Genomic DNA, 12,113 nt, shown 5'->3' with positions numbered 1-12,113 from the left:
ACCTCCTCTTAGAAAAATTTTTGAATGATTGTGCTGATAAACCCCTTACGTTATTTGATTTTCAAACAGCTGAGCAGAACTGAACGTACTCAAACATTTCTCTCTTTACTTATTCTGATCAACACTAAACTGACACACAATATTTTTTAGCGCAACGCAATCTGACTTTCAAAAATCCCTACAAAAGAATGGCCGTGACTAACAATGACCTATAGCTTTCATGAAACACTTACCTCACAAAAATCTTCCTTAATCAAACTACTGCAATACAGCGGGCGCCAATACTGCCAGCTAAATGAAAGATTCTAACTACTGAAGGCACTAACTACTGATAGGCATAGTTAGAAAATGAATTATTTTGATAGAGAACAAACAATGTATTTACCTTAATAGTGTTCAAAAGTCATTATATATATATATATATATATATATATATATATATATATATATATATATATATATATATATATATATATATATCAGTTCATGACATCCAGTCGTACAAGTTTACTGTCTCTGATGGACACACGTCCAGATCATCCGCTCTCAAAACTCCACCATCTCTCTCCCCACATCCACCACTGCTGGCGGCTCACCTCCAACTGCGCAACGCTATGCGCTGTTAACAACCAACTGCCCAAAGCTACAATAGCAAATTCCAACAATGCCACCCAGCCACAGAATGCACACATCACAGCCAGCGATTTTCATACAGAGTGCTACGTGGCAGTGGTGTTACCAGTATAAGAACCTAAACAGCCTACTTACATAGCCCCTATGCTCCCCACAAAAAATTTTACAAATTGTTTTTGGTATTGGCCAATACATATTTTTTTTAAAATTTTTATATTAACGCTAACAAATATATCAAATGCACACACTTATCGATACAGTCTTGGTCAAAAGCTAAAATTTTCTCACAGTCCATAAAGACAGTCCTGATCATTCATCACAGTATTAATTACAATTTTATGCACAAAGTCTTAGCAGTAAAAGAAACACACACAGAGATAGTGAATTTCCATGTAGTCTTGAAGAAGCAGTGTTGTCCTTCCAATGGATGGCAGTGCTGACTCTTGACATGCAGACAGGTAATGGGTCACAACAGAGCAAACCCACACCAGAGTCAGTCGAAGTTGAAGAATATTAGAAGGTAGGTCATCACAGAGCAGACCCACTGTAGTCCTGCTAGAAATTATGGTATTGGTGGGTCATCAAAGGTGTAGACCCACTGTAGTCCTTGTAGAAATTATGATATTGGTGGGCCATCAAAGGTGCAGACCCACTGTAGTCCTTGTAGAGATGGCTAACAGCCATCCGTTGCGACTGTGTGGGTGCACAATCACCATTGAAGAGTCTTGCAGATAATATAGCAAGTCCATGAACCACCACTTGTGCACTCACAATTTTTTTTTTTTGAAATGTCCTTATAACCAGCAATACTGTTAACCAGTCCCTTGCTGAATTATTAAGACACGTGCAAACAATAACAGTCCCAACTTCTCACAAATTGTGCAAGTACTATGACCAACAGAAATTTGTGCACTGAAATGAATGCTTACTTAATTTGATGAACTGGTGTCAATTATAATTTTATAACATGAGAATACAACCACAAAGGTACAGAAAACATCATTAAAAACATAATAATACAGATAACATTTGTAGTAATACAGGCTTTACAAAAGAATAGAAATAAACACATACATCAGTGTTACAGGGTTTATGACATAAGTAAATAAATAAAATAATGATTATAGTTTTCGAAACATTAATTTCACACATGAGCATTAAAACAGAACAGAATAAATAATGTTTAAACATCTTTACATAGAAAATTAACATATATAAGACAAATTCAACAACATAACTCTTATCAGATAAACACATAAAGACAGGAAGAACACAAATACACAAGGGTACACAAACACATAACCGAATAATACAAAAGGAAAGGACAGGGTTTGTTTTACTGCAGCATTTTGCAAACAAAACATTCTTTACTTCTTGGAGATCTCTCTTCATTCATCATTATTCCCAAAAAGTCCTATCTATACCTGTTGCTCCTAAACCCTACTGTTTTGTTCATATCCTCTTCCAAAATAATTATTCTTCATGGTACACTACTCATTTTGGCCCAAACCTTTCTCATATAACTTTTCGATGCATTTCTTCCAATTCATCACAACTCATTCTCTTATATAGCCTACCCCCTCTTAAGCTAACTTAAATCTACTGAGCTCAGATGCATAAACTAAGGGACGAGGCAATGCAACAGCACAAAACAATTAACAGAAACAGCAACGACAAAAAATGCAAAATGGCAAAGCAAGCAGCAGTACATCTAAATTAGCAAAGCAAATGCTACATTACAACTAATATGAGCCAATGTGCAGCAACAAGAAAAATAAATCAGTAGTAAAACTGGCTTGACAGCGTAATACAAAGTGAAATTTAGTAGCACTATGCCTGGCAAACAGCAGCAGCAAATGCTATAACTTATACCTAAACATGACAAAGCTAAAGCAGAAAAAATATTACAGTAAAGATGGCCATGTCTAATACCTATGTCACATCTTACCACTAGAGTGATGCATCACGATAACTGACTCTAGCAGACAAGTTACCAAATAATGAAAAAATTTTTTATGCAATTCCTGTGAAGGGAAATATCTATTTGTGTTCCCCCCTTTTTTTAAGAAAGTAGATCATAAAATTATTGTTTAATGGATCTGTAGACAGAAAATATTTCCATTAGTACATATATTAAATTTTATTATAACCAATGCTGCAGTGCAGCTAGAAACTAGATATTAAACAAAATAGGCAAATATATATACAAAGCAAAGCATGAAACATAATTCACTAGCCACATGGCATTTCATAAGGCAGTAAAAAAATCTCTCAACTAGAAAGACAGTAGTCATAATCAGGTGTATAGACATAAAATATTTCTCATCATTATTTTCATTAGGCATTTCACTAAAATCAAAACGTAAGGGTTCAAAACTGTAATCATATGTTTTAAGTATGACCGTGTCTTATTTGAAATGCTTTCTACAAAAAAATGTCAATAGCGAGGTTAATCGCCACTTTTTTTTCACCTAATGGCTTTTTCTCCAGGCGACTGGCACAGCTGGGCGCCCATTACGCATTACATAAAGGTCACTTAGCTTTCTTATCAAAATATTTACGACAGCAGTTTGCGCTACGGTGACAGTCTCATATAAAAAATTTCACAGGTCGAGAATTTGCGTTACAAATGTGTAGAAAGAAAATCCTATAAATATAACAGTATCCAAAAAGTTTTCGTCGGCATTGTGATACATTCACGCATTTACACACATTTCATAACCCTTAACGTACCATTCTTGGTTTCCAACATCCTTTTCATAAATCAGAGTCCCTAACCACTACTCATTATTCCTTACTTTGTTACACATATACACATTCGTCGACACTTCTTCAATATTTCATCATAATAAATACGTAGCATAATCAAATTCCTAATATAGCATCAGCTTATTGTCCTAAACATACCTCAATAGCATAATACACATCGCCATCGTAATAATAACATCATAACACCTCAGTCAAATCTCAAAAACGTCGTAGCTTTCTGCAACAATTTCAAAACCTAAAAAAAAATTCTCTGCTCATTTCAGTAGTGTCATCTACCTCAAACGTACTTTAAAAATCATGATCCCATACCAATTACATCATTCAAAACTCTCATAGTTTAACAATGGTTCTGAAAAAATATGAACAGTTCACAAAGTACTGACAAAATACCATTTTGTAAGTGTGAAGTTATCCAACTGCGTAATTACGTAAACATCTGTCACTGGTGTAGTAAAATAAATGTCTGTCTCTCTCAGTTAAATGATCAGATAGCTGTATAATAATGTGTTAGAGAAATATGCTACCGATGCGTAACGTTGTATTAGCAAATACCTTATTAGCTAGGGCTCCTCGTGCTTGCCAAACACATGGTACACAAAGTAAGCGTGCACCACCCTGAGGATTAAAGTAATTATACCCTCAGGTGATTACAGCAATGGAATGAAATGTATCACGGATAACCTTTGCACCTTTGTAATTCAAAAATCTTTAAAAATAAATGTTTTAAGTTCCAAATTAATCACTCAAATGCGTGTCCTGTAGCGCTAAATGTGCGTCTTGCTGTAAGATAATTCTGTGGAAGTGTCGTACTTATCGTCCTCCGTAAGCAAAGTTTTGCAGAATTCAATGTACTCACCTCAGCATAAACAAAAGTGAAATGCTTTGCGTATAGATATCGTAGTTATTACACTTATTACCATGATGAAGAAAGCACTGTACTGTAACGTATTGTTGTGCTACGGAAAAGGCTGCCTCATTGTAGCTATACCACAAAAGTTACTACTAAAACATGTTTTACTTTCCAGAATAATGCAGAAAAACTGTGCAGATATAAAACAGATACACCGCAAAAGCGACAATGTAAATTGTGTTACTCATTAATAGCTTAGTGATATAATCGTGTAGCTGTCAAAGAAACCAAATGCTAAGTCATCTTTAATCTCACAGAATGTACCTCAAATAAAGAATATCTTTTCAAGTAAACCAAACTGTTGCATTAAAATCTCATTAGCAGTACCGGTATATATTCTAAGTATGTAAGCCTTATTGTCGTTACGTAATCGTGCAACTAACACGCAATAATGTACACACACAATAACACTTTGTCGTCTGTTCACTATAACAGACTGTCTAAATATGTTCCCTAGGTCCTAGACTGGATAGTTAACTTTAAAACATAGTTGCATGTTAACAGTTTCTAAGTGTGACAAAGAGAACTAGTAACGTGAAGTGAAAAATTTTATAGCAAAGACTAAGTTAAAAAAACAGATTATCTCTCAATAAAGGGTTTTACATGTGAAATGTGGTGCAATCCTTTACTCTTCCTAGTACGCAGAGTCTCAACTTCAACGCAATTGTCATGTGGTATACGTCGGATTCTGTAAGGTCCATTGTAAATCAAAGATAATTTGTGACTCAAGTGTTTCTTCTTATGTGATAATGAATGAGCTTTATTGAGAGCTTTCTGACCAATATATAATTTCTTTGCATTTGCTTTACCGTGTAGTTTTCTCCTTTTGTCTGCTGCAGAATTTATATTTTTAGTAGCCACATCAATTTGTATTTGTGTCGAAGTTTACGTGTATTCGGAAAAGGTACAAGCGCTCTGATTCTGTTCGGTGGTTCTTCATTCTTCAGTACAAGATTAGGTGTTAAATCAGTGGAGTCATGAGGCATTTCATTCAGCACGTTTTGAAATAAGTGTAAATATCTGTCCCAATGCTGATGCTTTCTGTGACAATAAAGTCTTTAGCTTATTGATTTCTTTCATAATCCGTTCAGACGGGTTACAACGTGATGAGTACAATGAAATAAAAACGGGTTTGATTTTATGATTCTGAAGCATGCGTGACCAAACAGCAGACCTGAATTGCGGTCCGTTATCTGAAATGACTTGACTAACTTGTCCAACGTAAGAAATTTTTAACAAAGGCGTTGGATACAGACCTTCCAGTGGCTTTACGTAACGGTGTGAAAGAAACAAATTCTGAAGTAAGTTCAACAGCGATTAGAACGTACGTAAATCCATTCGATATTCTGACAAGGGGTCCCAAGAGATCAACAGCAGCAAATTCTTTTAATTTAAAAGGAATGAAGGAAACAACGGAGCACGAAGTGAGATGGTAGATTTTTGACAAAGTTTACAAATAGACAAGACTTCTAAAATTCTGTTTTTCATATTGTTAAAATAACAAGTCGTCCGAAGACTATGATAATATTTTCGTGGACCAAAATGTTCGTGGCTGAAATGAATGTACCAAATGAGCTTATTAACAAAATCGTCGCAAAGTGCCCATAGCTTGTCATCAACAGTGCAGTGTTTGAAGAGTATGTTGTTTCTAACGAGATAATAATGCTGAATTTGTGTGTGTGTCTTTTCATGTCATTTACTTTTGATCTCTTTCCAAATCCGATCTTTATCTTGTTCATGAGCAATGTCCTTTAAAGATGCGGTGATGAAGTTTTCAAAGGCGACTTTCTGAATGTAAAGAATACTGAAATTTTTCTCGAGGTTGCCTTCTGTGTTACTCTTCTCAAGCCCAGCCGGTGCGCGTGACAGTGCGTCCGCAACAATGTTCTGCTTGCCGGGAAGGTAGACTATTGTGAAGTGGAATTCTTGCAGAAACAATGCCCAACGTTTTAACCTGTCGTGATTTAATTTTGATGACATAAGAAATTGAAATGCACGATGATCACTGTATACTTTTACGTGCTCACCAGAAAGAAAGGTACGGAATTTGTTAAACGCCCAAACGATAGCTAAAGCTTCTAATTCAGTAACGGAATAATTTTTTTTTCAGATTTTGTTAACAATCGGCTAGCAAAAGCAATGGTTTTCTGAACAGCAGTGTCATTTTCTATTGCTTCTTGAAATAAATGGACACCAAGACCGACTTTAGAAGAATCCGTGCTCAGGCAGAAATCTTGTGACAGATCTGGATGAGCTAGTATTGGCGCGTTAAGTAGCGCTTCTTTCAAAGAATTGAATTCCACCTGTGCTTGTTCGTCCCAGTTCCAAATAGTATTTTTTCCAGTGAGAGAACAAAGTTTTGGTGTAACTAGAATTTGCATATTCAGGAAACGACGGTAAAAATTTACGAGACCTAGAAAACTGCGGACTTGCTTTTGTGTGGATGGAACTGGAATGGCTCTGATTGCTTCTAACTTTTCAGGATCCGGCTGAATGCCTTCAGAAGAAATAATGTGCCACAATAACTTCACCTTTGTCCTACCGAATTCAGACTTTTCCAAGTTAACTGTAATTCCAGATTCTGCAAAAATACGTAACACACTGTTGAGGATGCGATTATGTTGTTCCCATAAGGCTTCTGCTATCAGAATATCGTCCACATATAAGGTGATGTGACGTTTTAAGAACTCAGGTAATATGGAATTCAGCCCGCGAATGAATGCTGCCGAAGAAATGTTCAAACCAAAAGGAAGTTTCCGAAATTGATAACAAACGCCGAAACATTCTGGATGAAGTTCGATCTGATAAAAGCTGGATCTGAGATCAATAGAAGACAACACTTTTACATCATTAAAATTTTGAAGAAGTTCTTCCAACGTTTGCGGCCTGTCTGTTTCAGGAATGATGATAGTATTGACTTGTCTCGAATCTAAGACAAGCCTGATCGATCCATTTTTCTTCTCAACAAGTAATGGATTGTTGTATGAGCTAACTGCAGGCTCAATAATGCCCTCGTCAAGCATAGATTTTATTTCTGTTCTAACACAGTCCCTATAATGTGCCGGAATTACGTATGGTCTAACACACAATTTAGTATACTCACGAACACGAAATTGGTATTGAAATCCCTTGATTGTTCCTGTTTTGTGAGTAAAAACTGTGTAATGTGCTTGTAAAATCTCCAAAAGGTCCTGCCTATCAGTGTCATTACAGTTCTCAATTGTTTGAATTTTATTCTGAATTAACTCATTAGTGTCAAATACGCCATCGATATCATCCCTGTCAGTACTTTCAGAGTGATTGTTAGTGTCTAGTTCCATCGAAAATTACGAACTGTTGTCTAACAGGAGGTAAGGCCGATTAATTTCCTCGTCATGGTTTGAGAGCCAATCTTCAAATTTCAAAGCTATTGACTTACCTTCTTTCTCTAAACTTATTTCAGCATCGCAAAAGTTTAAGATTGCTTTTTATTCATTCAAAAAGTATACTCCCAATACGATTTCCGTCGACAATAGTGGAACAATAAGAAAGTTCATAGAGAAACTGTGGCTTTGACAAAAGAATTCTAAGTTGGTTTGTTGGCGTACATCTACACTTTTTCCAACGATTGCACCTTGTAATTTAATCTTACGTAACGGAAGTGTGAGGCAATCGTTCGATTTGTTGCATTTGCTAAAGGCTGTTTCACTAATTACTGAAATGGGACTGCCAGAGTCAAGTACTGCCGTAAATTTTACGTCTTTTACTGTAATGTGAATTACAGGATATGCAATGCTGTTATGTTTTACGTCGTGTTCCTGGAGTAATATGTCCCTAATGTCTTCCATTTTTACGTAACTACTCGCCACAGCAGCTACGTCGTCAGCTTCATAATTACGTTTTGTAGCTGCCAGTGGTGTGTCATTGCCTACTGTCTCTTTGTTGGCGCGCGTCGTTATTGGGATTTGGAGACCTAACTTCTACAAATTCACCTTGTCGAGAGGCCCTTGCCCTGTTTGATTCCCGCCAGTTCTGATGAAATTCAGGTCTGTCGTTATGTCGGTAGTTTCCATGGTTCCTTTTTTGTCGGTCATGTGGTGGAGAATCTCTCCCGGAAACGTAACTGCGCGGTGGACCGTTGCGTCTGAAATTGTTCTGTCTTCCTTGATAATAATTATTTTGGTTCCCATATTGTCTGTTTCTATGATTGACTCTGTGATAGTCATTACTGCGGAGAGGTGATCTTTCTCTGTAATTATTACTACTCTCCTAACGGTTGTCATACGGGTGGTGTCAGTTTTGGTCACGATTTGCGTTGTAAGAATAGCCTTGTCGTATCCAGTTATTATTTCTTTCATCGCGGAATTGTGACGGATTTGACCTGTAATTGTTGTGTTGCTGTTTTCGCGTCCCGCGATTGTCAGTGTCAATTTCCAATTCTTGTAAGAGTCCCTGAAAAGCTTCAATGTCGTCTTTGCAACGTCCTGCCAAAATAATATGTCGTAAATCTTCAGGCAATTTGATTAAGAAAATGCGGATGAGTTCTGAGAGGTTGTATGGGTTTGACAGGTACTGATTCTTGTGCAACATGTCCTCAGAATATTTCACAAGACTGGAAAATTCAGATCGTTCGAAATGTTTCACCATTGTGATGCTATGTTTTAATCGGCCTTGTGTAGCTTGAGACCAATATGCTGAGAGGAAGGCATGATAAAATTCTCCTTCACTGTGGCAATCGTGAATGACCGATCGCAATCTTACAGCTGGTTCATTGTCTAAGTAGCCACACATAAATTCTAATCCGTGCTCTAATGACCTGTTGGGAGGAAAACAATGAGAGAATTGATGAAGCCACGCTTGTGGATGAATGTCGTTGCCAGAATTCTTAAATGCTTTGAATTTACGTGTAGTAATGAACAGCTTATAGTCAAAGTCATCGTGTCGGCGAGTCGCATGTCGTTCATTGTTACGTCGTGTCGGCGTAGGCATAGTTAGCAAATGAAAGATTTTTATAGAGAACAAATAATGTATTTACCTTAATAATGTTCAAAAGTCATCATATATATATATATATATATATATATATATATATATATATATATATATATATATATATATATATATACAAGGTGTTACGAAAAGGTACGGCCAAACTTTCAGGAAACATTCCTCACACACAAATAAAGAAAAGATGTTATGTGGACATGTGTCCGGAAACGCTTAATTTCCATGTTAGAGCTCATTTTAGTTTCTTCCACCTAAGCTCAATGGAGCACGTTATCATGATTTCATACGGTATACTCTACCTGTGCTGCTAGAACATGTGCCTTTACAAGAACGACACAACATGTGATTCATCGACGATGGAGCTCCTGCACATTTCAGTCGAAGTGTTCGTACGCTTCTCAACAACAGATTCGGTGACCGATGGATTGGTAGAGGCGGACCAATTCCATGGCCTCCACGCTCTCCTGACCTCAACCCTCTTAACTTTCATTTATGGGGGCATTTGAAAGCTCTTGTCCACGCAACCCCGGTACCAAATGTAGAACTCTTCGTGCTCATATTGTGGACGGCTGTGATACAATACACCATTCTCCAGGGCTGAATCAGCGCATCGGGGATTCCATGCGACAGAGAGTGGATGCATGTATCCTCGCTAACGGAGGACATTTTGAACATTTCCTGTAACAAAGTGTTTGAAGTCACGCTGGTATGTTCTGTTGATGTGTGTTTCCATTCCATGATTAATGTGATTTGAAGAGAAGTAAAAAAATGAGCTCTAACATGGAAAGTAAGCGTATCCGGACACATGTCCATATAACACATTTTCTTTGTTTGTGTGTGAGGAACGTTCATGATATCCAGTATTAGAAATTTACTCTTTCTGATGGACACACGTCCAGATCGTCCGCTCTCAAAGTTCTGCCATATCTCTCCCAACATCCACCACTGCTGGCGGCTCACCTACCACTGCGCAACGCTACGCGCTGTTCACATCTAACTGCCCAACACTACAATAGCGTATATTACAACATTGCCACCAGCCACAAACTGCACACAGCACAGCCAGTGATCTTCATACAGAGCGCCACGTGGCGTTACCAATATAAAAACCTAAACAGGCTACTACAAAATGTAAAAGACAAAATACTGCTACAAGTGGGTAAACATCCTTACTGAACATATTTCTTCAGATCCTGTTATTCTACATAAAACTTCTGGCCTGGTTCTTACTGGGACAGTTATTTTGTTGTCAGATCGTGCATCAAGAAGAAGGCGCACCCCTCCTGCTGCCTTGCCCACAGCTAATAATGGGCCACCGTGTGACGAAAGGGAAAGCTCTATAATACGCTACTGCATCATTTTATGGAGCTTCTGTTTGACAGCCTCCGTTTTGGACGACGGGACGGAATAGGTTGCTTGGCAGTAAGTTTTATGCGGTACGACTTCCATCCGTTAAATACAACCCTTAATCACGCCAGCCTTTAATGAAAATATCTGGACATATTTGTCCTGTAATATACATAATTCCGTTTTCTGTTCGTCCGAAAGGTTTTCGCCTCCTCCGATTTGTATCGTATGAGTGAAGAATTTATTTCGTTTTCCCTCTATTCTTTAATTCAGGTGCAAGCTTCGTGTCCTGGAATGGTCTTGTCCACAATACTCTACTCTTAATAATTTTAAGTTGTATTCCGTGGCACAATCTACTGTGCTTCGCTTTTGTCTTCATCAGATTCAAAACAAACTCCTCACCTCCTAACTTTATATGACGTTTTCCACGCGGGAGGTCGAGCTTTACGTCCCGTTTCCACAGGAGTTCCATGCCTACGAGACAGGACACCGTTAAATTTTTCACAACGAGAAAGCTCTACATCTACGTTTATACTCCGCAAGCCACCCAACGGTGTGTGGCAAAGGGCAATTTACGTGGCACTGTCATTACCTCCTCCCTTTCCTGTTCCAGTCGCGTATGGTTCGCGGGAAAAACGACTGCCTGAAGGCCTCTGTGCGCGCTCGAATTTCTCTAATTTTATATTCGTGATCTCCTCTGGAGGTATAAGTAGGGGGAAGCAACATATTCGATACCTCACCCAGAAACACACCCTCTCGAAACCTGGACAGCAAGCTAGACCGCGATGCAGAGCGCCTCTCTTGCAGAGTCTGGCACTTGAGTTTGCTCAGCATCTCCGTAACGCTATCACGCTTACCAAATAACCCTGTGACGAAAGGCGCCGCTCTTCTTTGGATCTTCTCTACCTCCTCTGTCAACCCAACCTGGTACGGATCCCACACTGATGAGCAATACTCAAGTATAGGTCGAACGAGTGTTTTGTAAGCCACCTCCTTTGTTGATGGACTACATTTTCTAAGGACTCTCCCAATGAATCTCAACCTGGCACCCGCCTTACCAACAATTAATTTTATATGATCACTCCACTTCAAATCGTTCCGTACGCATACTCCTAGATATTTTACAGAAGTTAACTGGTAGCAGTGTGTGTTCCGCTATCATATAATCATACAATAAAGGATCCTTCTTTCTATGTATTCGCAATACATTACATTTGTCCATGTTAAGGGTCAGTTGCCACTCCCTGAACCAAGTGCCTAAGGCTGCAGATCTTCCTGCATTTCGCTGCAATTTTCTAATGCTGCAACTTCTCTGTATACTACAGCATCATCCGCGAATAGTCGAATGGAACTTTCGACACTATCTACTAGGTCATTTATATATATTGTGAAAAGCAATGGTCCCATAACACTCCTCTTTGGCACGCCAGAGGTTACTTTAACGTCTGTAGACGTCTCTCCATTGAGA

The sequence above is a fragment of the Schistocerca serialis genome, chromosome 6 (assembly GCF_023864345.2).
Source record: "Schistocerca serialis cubense isolate TAMUIC-IGC-003099 chromosome 6, iqSchSeri2.2, whole genome shotgun sequence".
Lineage (NCBI taxonomy): Eukaryota > Metazoa > Arthropoda > Insecta > Orthoptera > Acrididae > Schistocerca > Schistocerca serialis.
Note: the sequence above shows the minus strand (reverse complement) of the source record.